Source organism: Gymnogyps californianus, chromosome Z (assembly GCF_018139145.2).
Source record: "Gymnogyps californianus isolate 813 chromosome Z, ASM1813914v2, whole genome shotgun sequence".
Taxonomy (NCBI): Eukaryota; Metazoa; Chordata; class Aves; order Accipitriformes; family Cathartidae; genus Gymnogyps; species Gymnogyps californianus.
The window spans coordinates 81,478,079-81,490,689 of NC_059500.1; the positions used below are offsets into that span (position 1 = coordinate 81,478,079).

General features: G+C 48.5%; 1 protein-coding gene across 1 annotated transcript in view; it reads right to left on the reverse strand.

The window, feature by feature from the left end:
- The window catches only part of ZBTB7C (zinc finger and BTB domain containing 7C), a 142,482-nt gene that overhangs the window by 84,356 nt on the left and 45,515 nt on the right, over positions 1-12,611 (reverse strand). Inside the window, exon 2 of the transcript XR_007767806.1 lies at positions 5,310-5,408. The gene's annotated coding sequence lies outside the window, so the exon portion shown is untranslated. The remainder of the gene's footprint in view (positions 1-5,309; positions 5,409-12,611) is intronic.

Below are 12,611 nucleotides of genomic sequence, written 5' to 3' on the forward strand. Positions count from 1 at the left end.
GGAGGGAACCTATAGACCCTTTCATTTGGTTCCTCTGGTGGGACCAGGTGAAGGGCTTTGCCCAGTTGTGTCCATATTTAGGCAGCACATCCCACAAAGTTCAGGTTTGTCTCCCAGAAATCCCCCACTCCCCAATTCAAGGCACCAGCGCTGAAGAAGTCACCTTTCTCTGGGTGACAGGGACCTTCAGTTGGCCACCTCCGTGGTGAAAACATTTGGGTGTGCCTGACCTTGTCCTCCAACCTCTCGCTCATGTTACGCCTTTCCAAATGTATCAGAAAGCCTCTTAGTATCAAGACACTTCTTCCTGAAGGAATTTATACATGGAGCATGCTGGTTCCTCCCTACCCCATACCCTCTTGGGATGCTCACTTGGACTTAGGAGGAATTTGGTGCTAGGACATTTTCACTGGTGGATCTTAACCCATCTGGACCTGTGCTCCTGCCTTGGCTGGGCATGCCGGAGTGAGCCGACTGGCAGGGGAAAGCTTGCCGATATACCTGGAAATATCACGCCCCATGATACCCAGCTGGCCCGCTTTGGTGTTGTCTGATCTTCAGGTATGGGTGTGCATTTGCCATGGGAAGCCCAGGAGAGAGGGACAGCAGACGCAGCTTTCCTTGTCCTCCACCAGCACAAATTGGGTCCAACACCAGAGCAGGTGCCCGAGGTCCTGCAGCCCAAGATCCCAGCTCCGAGGGTGACCAAGGGGTGTATGAAAGGGGAGGACACATGGAGTACTTCTCCGGGTGTATGCTCCTGATGGCCAGCAAGCAGCCGAGATGCTTCCCAATCCGATGGCTGTACCTGCAGCACTGCGCTAACAGCCCTTGATGGACCTTTCATCCACAAATTTCTCTAATCGGTTTTTGAAGCCATTTATACTTTTGGCATCTGCAACATCCTGTGGCAAGGAGGTCCACAGTTTAATTACAGGTTTTATAAAAAGGCACGTCCCTCCTGTTTAAGGCCTCTGCCCAATCGTTTCACGGTTTTTCTCTAGCTGCGAGACACAACAAATAACTCTTCCCTATCCACCTCGACACAGGGTAGGGCTTATATACCCCACTTAGATACCTCCTCAGCTCCTTCTCCTCCAGACTGAAGGGCTTAGTCTGTTCAGCTACTTTTCACATTGAAGCTGTCCCATGTTATTCCTCCTTGTCCCCCTGTCTGTCCTACTCCTGTCACACCACGAGTCCTCGCGCACCAAATGGGACACACTTTTGCCTCCTCCTTTGCCAAAAACCCATCCGCTGCCCAGCGTGGTGGCAGATCCTTGCATCCCAACCCACCGTGGTGCGGAAGAGCTCCCAGCACCTCCACACGGGGAGAAGCAAATCCCCAGCCATGCCCTGCGCCCAGCACACAAACCAAGGCACAACAGGTACATCCCCGTCCCCAAAACACAACACACCACGCAACAGGCTTAATTGGCACCGCTGTTAATCAAAGGAGGTCCCTTGGAAACTAATGGCGTAATGGGGCTGAAGACCAGCACTAGAGAGACATGCACCTCTACGAGCCGATGCCAGCTGAGAGTGAAGGTGGGTCCCACTGCATTACAAATTTTCCAGATATAATACAGCCTCCACGACAGATCGTAGAATCACAGAATGGTTTGGGTTGGAAGGGACCTTTAAAGGTCATCTAGTCCAACCCCCCTGCCATGAGCAGGGACATCTTCCACTAGATCAGGTTGCTCAGAGCCCCGTCCAACCTGACCTGGAATGTTGCCAGGGATGGGGCATCTACCACCTCTCTGGGCAACCTGTGCCACTGTTTCACCACCCTCAGCGTAAAGAATTTCTTCCTTCTATCTAGTCTGAATCTCCCCTCTTTTAGTTTAAATCCACTACCCCTTGTCCTGCCACTACAAGCCCTACTAAAAACTCTGTCCCCATCTTTCTTCTAAGCCCCCTTTAAGTACTGGAAGGCCGCAATAAGGTCTCCCCGGAGCCTTCTCTTCTCCAGGCTGAACAACCCCAACTCTCTCAGCCTGTCCTCACAGGAGAGGTGTTCCAGCCCTCTGGTCATTTTTGTGGCCCTCCTCTGAGAGAGGATTCATTCCTGTTCACGCATGAGGAGCTCCAGCAGATACATGAAGTCATGAAGTTGCATGGGCTATGCCCCACCTAACGCTGCTCTCTGGCCCCACAGAGCCAGCTCAGGTCCCAGGACCGCAGCAGCTCCGACTCGCACCCATGCCACCTGCGGGTGCAGACCCTTCCGCACCCGGCCATCCCACCGCGGTTTCTGGATGCAACGTGGGCGTGTGGCCACTACAACCCCGAAACAAAACTAGGAGCAAACCAACCTTACAGGACATCCGTGGGGAGTGGGAAGAAGAACCCAACACCGAACCCAGATCCTTTAGCAGCTTGTCATCTTTCACGGTGGATTGTACTTCCATTCCCTAAGGATTTCCCTGAAAATCATCTCATAGATCATCCCACCTAACATTAGCGATAGCATTTCCATTGCAACACGACCAAATGCAGGCAATTCACACCTCTCACCTTGCATTTTTTAAAGTAACACGGTACAATAAAACAGCCTGCCTGGATTCCAGCCTAATCTAAAAACAACTTTATGGCTTCTAATTTTAGCACTAATCTTCCTTTGCTATGGTTGTGTGATTTCTAATTATTTTATCCCCAAGCCTTGCTTTGACGGATAGTTGTACCTTTTCCAATGCCGAGTGACTTGTAAAGTGCCTTTAAAAAATACGCCGATCATTTCAGGTTCATTCCCAGTTCCTACGCAAATAATATTCTCATATATGGCTTCACCGGGGAAATATTATTATTATTAAAATAATAATAATAAAAGTAATACAATTTTAAAAGGAGAGCTCTATTTCTTAGGACGATCCCAATCTGATCCTGCAAACACCATATTTTCTTTTAAAAGTTGTTAAAGGGCATAAATCCGTTATCCAGATACAGATCTCTTAATAATTCAGTGCCTTTGGCTTGGCATTGCTCCCAGAACATTTTGCCTTTATCTATCCTTATTTTCAGGTTACAACACATCGAAGAGCAATCGGCCACGCCGAAACCTCGGGGGGACTTTGCGAGGGATGGCGCGAAGCGGCGGCGGAGACACGCTTGCCTTGACGCTCCCCAGGAGCGTTGCCTATCCAAATCCTCTGAATTTATAGCAGCAAAGATCAGCCCTCGGCTGAAGATGTGTTGCAGGGGCTTAGGTTGAGCCTCTAGCCCAGGCTCCTCAACAGGCAGATGTTTTCTCTCCTACCATGCTCACCTGAAGCAACCTGATCCCCCTAATCGCTGACCTAGATCAAATTTGGATCCGATACTGTTCAATTTTCACAAAAATTGCGGTGGGGAGAGGATGCTGCGTGCAGAACGTTTCGGGATGCTGAGGCAGGCAGCTGCCTGCCTGCCCGGCTCTGCCACCGGGTTGCAGGTCCTGGTAGGATCTGCCACCAGCAGCCGACACCAGGGTGGGGGACGCAGACACAGGGCTGGTGGATGTTTGGTGGCTTATTTCCTTCCCCAGGGTTTACATTGCACTCCTAATAAACCAAGCAATTGGAAAATATCCATTTGACCTGTGACATTTTTGTTTTAGTTACTCTCCAAGCTTTGACAGCAGCGGTTTAAACACGGAGCATATGAGCTTCGGCACCGAGAAAGCACCCCATCCCCAGAAATTCAGAGTGGATGGGGAAAAATATTACACCGCTGCCCTGATGGTGAACATATTTCTTCTTTCTCATTCTTCGTTTTCCTCTCCTTCACTTTCTGAGCCTGTTTCACCATCCGTGTCTTCTCCCCCCCCATTGGAAACGTGAGCTTAGCTCCCCACTGCCCACCGCAATATTCAAGAGAGAAAGATATGGGTTTTTTTTTTTAATTCCCTGCACAATGCTGTGTATAGAGTATTTGAAATGGAGATTGTCAAAACAGGAAACAACCCAGTCAAAGTCCTCAGGCCTGGGTCTCGAAAATGTCACCGTACAGAGCTGCAAGGGATGGAGAATAGCCCTCTGTTCCCACACGGAGAGAGGATGCTCTGGGAGAGCGGCCAGCGACACACAATCTGCCCTCACGCCACCCTGATCTTGAGAGCTGGGCTTTAACCTCTGCCGAAATCAGTGGGAAGCTGGTTTTTATTAACCAATTTATTGGGGGAAAAAAATCCAACAGACTGGGTTAAAAATTATAACCCTCTGTTGACTGATACTTTTATTGGCATAGAGAATTTCCTAAGGAATATCATCTCGCTAAGGAAGTCAACCCTACAGGAAATCCTTCATCCTTAGTGTTTCGGAGTAACATCCACAGCATCCTGCTGGCTTCCTTCTTACTCCTCTTAACACTCACCCCCGAGACCCTCGCTTCTCAAGCTCACGCTCTGAGTTTGAGCTGGCCTTGCTGGGCTGGAAGAACAAATCTTGGGTCAAATCCTGCCCATGCCCTGCCAGGCAAAGCACCGGGCTGACATCGCATCTCCATGAGGATGCAGAGCAGGGCACTGCTTGGCCCTAGGCTCTTTGATTTCCATCTCTCCACCTTGAGGCAAAGATTTAAAGTTTCTCAAAGGCACAACAACGAGGCCAGGTTTGGAGGAGAGAAGGCACCTGCTGTGAACCCAGGTAAATAAATTCACAATTTATTTTTCTGCAGAAAAGAGTTGCTAGATTTATTCTAAAAAGCAGGCTCCTACAGCTATAGGTTTCGAGCCCTTCTTAAAAGTCTGACCTGAAGAAGCATCCTTGCCAACAAATATTGATATTTTAAGCCTTTGATTGCTTCTGATGGGAGTGAAAACCTTTTTGTTTGTTTGTTTGTTTTTACAGCTTTCTGCAAGTTAACTTCAGGAGAACTTCCCAAGCAGAAAAACTGGTGACCATTGCCAGAACGGTGATCCAGCAATTCAGGTTGCCCAGAGAGGTGGTAGATGCCCCATCCCTGGCAACATTCCAGGTCAGGTTGGACGGGGCTCTGAGCAACCTGATGTAGTGGAAGATGTCCTTGCTCATTGCCGGGGGGTTGGACTAGATGACCTTTAAAGGTCCCTTCCAACCCAAACCATTCTATGATTCTATGATTCTCCGATTCTCCCTCTGGAAGCAAAGGAGATATATTGTTTTATTTTTGAGGGAACAGTGGTTATTATTGTAGTGTCAAGCCACTGATCTACAGAGTGACAACCTTCAGGGGGAAAGAAAATCCACGGATTCATGGGATAGGCAACTAGGAATGTCATTTCAGATAGTCTGCATAGCCCAGAACATCAAATTTCACCCATCATCCAGGCAGAGAATTAGAATAATTACCTAGGGCCTGATCCTGAAAGGTGCTGAGTGCAGTCAAGTGGTCTCCGCTCCCATAGAGTTCAGTATCTCAGGGGCTCTCAGCAGGGTCAGCCTTGGAGCCTGGGCAAAACAAGATAGGTTGGTCTTAGTCCAGTCTTTTGTAAAAAAACCTATACAACCTATAATCAAAAAAAAAACCCCATCCCAGCTCCACGTGCCGGCCCCATATTCCTGTGTGGGGAGCTAACGCAAGGGTCACGCAGAGCATGGCTGGGGAGATGCTCTCCAACCCAACAGGCATTCTCTGCAGATCACGGGAGAGAAACTACACCGGGATGGATGTGTCCATAGAGCTTCGGTCCACATCCAGGAACATCGAAATGATGTTCCTCAGGAGTACTGCTTTATCCAAGCCATCACACGTGGACACGTACACTGTCAACACCGTCCCGGAGCTAACCCACCTCCCTGGCAGAAGACAAACTCCAGGATTGCCTTGACAAGTCTATGGGAAGAGATAACCTGGAGACAAGAGAAGTTTGCCAGGTTTCCAGGGACAAAGCCTAGGAACACCCCTCCATGCTCTCTGCCGGCTGGCAGTGACGTGCGGCACGCCAGCCCCGGGCGGGCACGGCCGTGCCAAGCACAGGGTGAAGGGAGGGAAGAGGATGACGGGGACGGGATGACGGCACTTTTCTCCATACGGCCCTTTGTTTTGGGAGGTCCCCCGAGATGCTCAGCTCAGGGTGGCCAAGTCCTCCTTATTCTTCCCCTATAAGGGGAACGGATGAGGGGAGGAAAACAATGCTCTCTCCTCAGTTGCCTAATGGAAGAACAAAAGCACAGTGATCCCTTCCAAAAATGTCTTTTGAGGAACAGACGATTGAGCCCGAAGGCCCAGTATTTCTGGTTTATTTATTTTTGGATGAACTCCAGCCTGGCAGCATCTTTCTGTCCTTCCTCCAGGCTCTTGCAGGACTTGCCCAGAGCCACACGGATCACGCAGGGCTTGCAGGGACCCCAAACCCAGTCAGGGATTTAACATCCAGCACCTTGTAGAGGCGATGAAACCAAAGGTGAGGTTCCTCCACCAGACCCCATCACAAGCAAGCCTCAGCCATGGGGTGGAAGGGACAAGGGGGCATCACCCACCCATAGCCCTGGTCCAGCGGGATGCGTTCGGCAGGAAGGGTCTGCCCCAGCCTGATCTCACTGGAAAATGGGACCAAAACCCACTAAAGCCAAAATCAGCACGAAACCCGCATCAGACCTTTCATTGCTCAGCGGCGGTGGCTGCTACAAAGCAGAAGGGGATTTCTGCTATCCTGATTGCTCATGGAAAGTCCCCGACTGGCCCACAACCGTGGAAAAAATGGAATATATAACTTTAATACCAAGTTGGTGGCAGGCTGTCTATTTTTCTCTCCTGTGACTAGTTACCATGGATAGATTTCTGAGGTCGACCATGCAATTGTTCACTGCACTGCTCCTATTAAACAGAAGATGAGCAAATCATCCCATTCGTACTGTACTTTAATTTCCAGAAGTTCTTTGTTCGTTTGTTTGCTTAAATTATTTCTCTCATTTAAAGAAACAATGCAGTCTTACAAAGCCAGGGCCCAAATCTCTCGAGTAACCCTGCTGTCGTTCATTACTTCTACGCTAGTTAACAAGGCCAGTAATTTCCCTAAGGTTTAATAGAAAATCTTCTTTCCAGAATGCAGAGAGGCAGGACATTTTAACAAACTCACTACTGTATTCCAGTTATGTCATAGGTGAGGGATATCCCAGGCAAGGCATAGGTCCTCCTCAGGGGTACTGTATAAAAGCAGGTACCCTAAATGGAGCTTTTTTCACCCAAAGCTACCCCCTCAGCTGGGGAAGGGGACCTGGGGGTCCCTGTCTCTCTGCTGAGCCTTGCCTTGCTCAGAGCATCAGCTCCAGCTCCGCTTGGCAATGGGTTCCTGAAGCATTCCAGTCCTCATCCCAAAATGCAGACTGTTTTATCGCACTATGCTGGGATGAAGTAGATGATACCGGAGGGGTAGATCTGAGATCTCCCTGGGATGGGTGCGCTGGAAGAGGCGGGCATACAGCCTGTTTCACTAATTATATGGATTGCAGAGTAAACAGGACATCTGCTGATTGACCATAAACTACCCTTCTCACTAGTTTTACAAACCTTTTTCCATGACCAAATCAGAACATGTTATAAAAAATTAAAATAAACACAGAGCAGAGCTTGTAGAAAACAAGCAAACACATAAAATGTGTATATATATAAAACAGCCCAGTAAAGCTCTATTGAGACGCACATGCAGGTGAAATGCATCCTACGCTGGGTGAGAAGCCGGCAGCGCTGCCTTCACTTATAAGGGCATTCACCCTACAAGTGCCTCTGCAGCTCCTTGATATTATTTCTACGGTAGGATTTGTCAAGCAATAGCTATAGATGTTTGCACGGAGTCTTCTCGCTTATCCAGTGATAATACCGCATGCCTGGGACAGCCGAACAAATCATGCCGCATAAATAATAAATATATGGCTCAGTTAATCAGAAAGAGGCGGTGAGCAATCCAGAGATTCCCACAGATTCCCTGCCACGAGGAAGGAAACAAGAAAATGCCCTGACCTAAGCAGGGGTGAGTCTCACATACACACAGATCACAGGGAGATCACAGGAGCTGTTTGCAGATCACTTACCGAACATGAATAATTCAAGTAGAAGCAGCTGGAAGTATGAGAACAGATAGATGGGAGCTCACCACCGGCACTTCGGCAGGCTTTATTTCATGGAGCAAAGCAAAGAAACCACGAGCCCCAACAAAAAACCTTAGCCTAGCATTGCCAGTGTCGTGACTTTACTGTGAATCTATGATACACAGTGTTTTACCAGATCTCCAGCTGATGATGAGCATCCTTTCCCTTTCTCCTCGAGGGAGTTTTGTGATTATTTGGCTGGGCAGGTGGGGTAAAATGGTGCAGTTTTTTTAAACCTTTAGTACCCACGAGCAGTCCACTCTCTAATTACACAAATCACAGAATCATCAAAAGGTTTGGGTTGGAAGGGAGCTTTAAAGGTCATCTAGTCCAAGCCCCCTGCCATGAGCAGGGACATCTTCCACTAGATCAGGTTGCTCAGAGCCCCGTCCAACCTGACCTGGAATGTTGCCAGGGATGGGGCATCTGCCACCTCTCTGGGCAACCTGTGCCACTGTTTCACCACCCTTGTTGTAAAAAATTCCTTCCTTCTATCTGGACTGAATCTCCCCTCTCTTAGTTTAAAACCATTACCCCTTGTCCTGCCACTACAAGCCCTACTAAAAACTCTGTCCCCATCTTTCTTCTAAGCCCCCTTTAAGTACTGAAAGGCCGCAATAAGGTCTCCCCGGAGCCTTCTCTTCTCCAGGCTGAACAACCCCAACTCTCTCAGCCTGTCCTCACAGGAGAGGTGTTCCAGCCCTCTGGTCATTTTTGTGGCCTCCTCTGGACCCGCTCCAACAGGTCTGTGTCTTTCCTGTGCTAAGGACTCCAGAGCTGGATGCAGTACACAAAGCATCCACCAACGAAAAAAGAAAAGTGTTTCCTTTGAGGGCTCACACCAGCTATCAACTTCCAGGCCTCCTCCCACCCCCAGGGACCTCTCTGGGAAAAGACATGGCGCTCGGAGACCGGCTTACAGCCTTCAGGCTCCTCTGCCCCTGGAAGAGCTCGTGCTTCAGCGGGGTTCAGCTCTGCAGGAGAATGGATGGGGAAAAAAGGTGCCAGGGAGGAGGATGGAAAAAAGGAGAAACCAAAAAGGGGGAAAAAAAAAAAAAGAAGGGATAAGGGATGTTCTCTTATCTTTATTGTGAAAGGAAAACACAAGTAGAGATGATCCTGTAGGGACAGGTTAGTAGCCCACACCCAACACATTATCAGGAGGACTGGAAGCCTGTAAGCAAATAAAAAAACATGAAAAAAGGCAGAGATGGTAAAGACAGGTGGTGGAAGTCAAACACAGCTTTGATGCAACCTGAAGAAATCCAAAACTCATCCCCCTGAAAGCACATTGCCATGTATTCATTGCCATCAGGAAGACCCTTGTTGTCCAATATCGAAGGGCAGTTCTCCCACATGGGGTCAGAAACAGCGCACCCAGGCTGGTGACTGCCCAGTGAGCCTGGGGACACCTCATCCCCGGAGAATCGGAGGTGTCAAGGAGGGGTTTGACAGAGGGGACCCTGCCAGAAAGCCCTGCAGGATTTCCAAAGGTCCCTGATGGAGAGACATGCTCCACCACTACTGACACCCTTTGGGAATTACTGCCCGGCATCTACACATGCATTATCCTGCTTCAATTCAGTCCTCTGCACCGCACTGCTGCCAGGCCTGGATTTGGCCCCAAAACTGCATGCCAAGCTCTTCTCCAGCTGAACTGGAAGAAAACTGCTGTGCATATTGATGGCACACTTGGCCACAGTCCCCCTCACATAAAACATATTTCTTGATATTGCATGAAGTGTATCTGATTCAAAAATCGCTGTGATAGTAAAAGACACTCACCCAAGATCACAACACAAAAATTTGGTTCTCAGGGTAAACGAGATGAGAAGCGTCCAGGCATCCCAAGCTAGCTGTGACCTTTGATGTTACCAGCAAGCAAGTCTGTGCTTTCAATTTGTCCTTGAACACAAAAATATTGACTCTATCCACACTTTCTCCCATTCTTAAACCACTTAAGCTTAATCTTCTGAATTAAAAACATCCTTCAGCAACATTGCCTGTAGCATCCTTGATCTAGAAAGCTCAGTCTGGAAGTGACATCTCAGTGGTGTCCACTACAGATGCTCTATTACCCACATTAAGAAAATTTCACTTCAATCTTTAGCATAAACTGTCTCTGGTAGGAAACCTGTTTCTTGCCAAGAGCTAGAGAGGCCTTTATAGACCGAGCGCAGGCCACACATGGCACATCTCCTCGTTACCCCAAAATAATTACTTGGCCACGCACCGCATCTGATCCTCAGGGCTCTGGGTTCCCCACCCTTGTTTTTTCATTCCATGCAGAAAAATTAACTAATTAATATATGTCTGACAGATGTTCTTTGAAAGAGATATCACGTCTTCAAAACACAAGATGATGAAAGGAGTAATCAAGTAGATTAGACTGACCAGAAAAGCAAAGATTGTAGCATGACAGTGGAAAGCACAGCTTTAAATCTTTCTCTGATATTTATGATGGTTTTATTTGCATATCAAACTACGTGCCAATTAGCTGTATATAAATCTATGATGAAATTATGCCATGTAGCTCTCCAAAGTGAAGAAACGCCAGGGCTGGGCTGCATAATCACCCTTAACTCTGCCCCTCCAGGTGTTCCCATTCTACCTCACTCCTAATGATCGTATACTATTTCTCAACACAACTGAACAACGTCCATCTTTTGCAACCATAGAGATGTATACGCAACATTCCCATATACTGTAAGCTACTTTGTGTGTGGTGGGACCTCTGCATCTCCCGTGGCCAATTCAGGATCATTATTTTTCCATTCTCCTCCAGCTAGTTACAGCTGCCTGCTGCCCCTTGTCTCAGGCTGCCATCTCTTTAGGGCAAGCTTTAGCTCTGTTGACGCTTTGTGCAACCCCATAGGAAAGTGGGGATCCTGCTTGAAGACCTGTAGGTGACACTAGGATGCAAACAATAATAGAGACGCATGCTCTCATTTTACATATCAAGAGGAACGTGGGGATGCAACAGCCTGGTCCTGGAACAGCACCACCTGCCTCAAGTGTGCCCTGGAAGGCGTGTGCACTTGTAGTCAAACTAGCCACCTCAATGAGGTCTTTGTGCTCTGCCAGCTATCTGCAGAAGGCAGCATGCAAAGCTGGAGCCTACGGCCCCGTCTGCAGTCACAGCTAGCATCAGTTACAGCCAGCACTGCCTGAAAATTGGGCCAGCCACCCTGCCCACGAAGGCAGGGAAAGGTCTGGGGATAAGGGGTCCCAGAGGGGCAAGCAGTGCTGGTGCTCCTCATGGCTTTGTCTAGATGAGGAGCACTGGTGCAGGTCCCTGGAGAAATAAACCAGGCAGCTATGTGATCCCAGCCCATCCCAACACTTGGATTTAGCAGTTCCACCCTCTTTCAATATTTGAAATTGAAAATAGGACTTAATATATTGTGTTGTTATGATGGTTATGTCCTGGTTATGTCCCCCTCCCTCTCTTGCCCCCTTCACCAACCTGCCTCTCTTACCCTCAGACAGCCATTTTATCTCCCATGATGTTCTACACATACAGACCACTGCTCAGGATGAGTCCTTAAAACCAGTGCCTCTGCTCCCTCACAGTTCCCTTGTACTGGACTGCCTGGAGGACACTGGTTCTTCATAGCCTTACAGTGAAACAAGCCATCAACTGGGTCAACTGCTACGATGGGTAATGGTACCACCTTATGATTACTGCCAGTCTCCCTTCATTCACCTAGGGCCACCAAATTAAGCTAGCAGGAGGTTCAAGACAAGGAAACAGAGATGGTTTCCCTGCAGAATTTCTGCAGAACTCCTTGCTGAAGGAATCGTGGGAGCAAGTGTGCATGGGCTTCAGGAGAGACTGGATGATCCACTGGGATTAATAAAGAGACGCACCACTACAGGATCAGGAAATCCCTGTCACTGGAAACAGGTCTTCTTATGATCAACTAGACCAAGGGGAAGAGCCTCATACCACAAATTTCTTGCCACTGTCACTGTGAGTATTTGGTTTGCAGGTGACTGATGGCCCCAAGCAAGGGCAGCATCACTGCACATTAGGCACTGTACAGAGATACATCAAAAGAGTTCCCACCTCAAATGGGTGGGACAGGCACGTCACGGGAGGCATTTTACCGGTGGGAAAGTGTCACCCAGACACCATGTAAGACATGCTGCACTGAAAAGCTGTGCCCAAGGTGGGAATCAAGCCCTGATCTGCTGAGCCCCCTTCCAGTTTCTAATGACACCTCTGTCCTTTGTGGTTGATAGACACTTGTCCTGACTGCCTCCCCTGTAGCTCATACACCGATGTATCGCAAGAAACATCTTTTTCCATATGGAAATCTTGCCCAGGCAGCAAGTGAAAATGTTGGACATTAATGGAGGAGCAGTAACTCTGTGGGATAGCCAGAAATCCCAGATGTGCTCAACTCCACAGCATTCGATGTGTGTGGGACACATCACTGAAGGGAAGCAACACTCCTGTTCATGCACTCACAATGCTATTTACCTTCTTGATGATCTTGTGATGCCACTTTTGGGTTGGGATCAATATTGACCACTCTGAGTTTTCTCTGCAGATGTGCT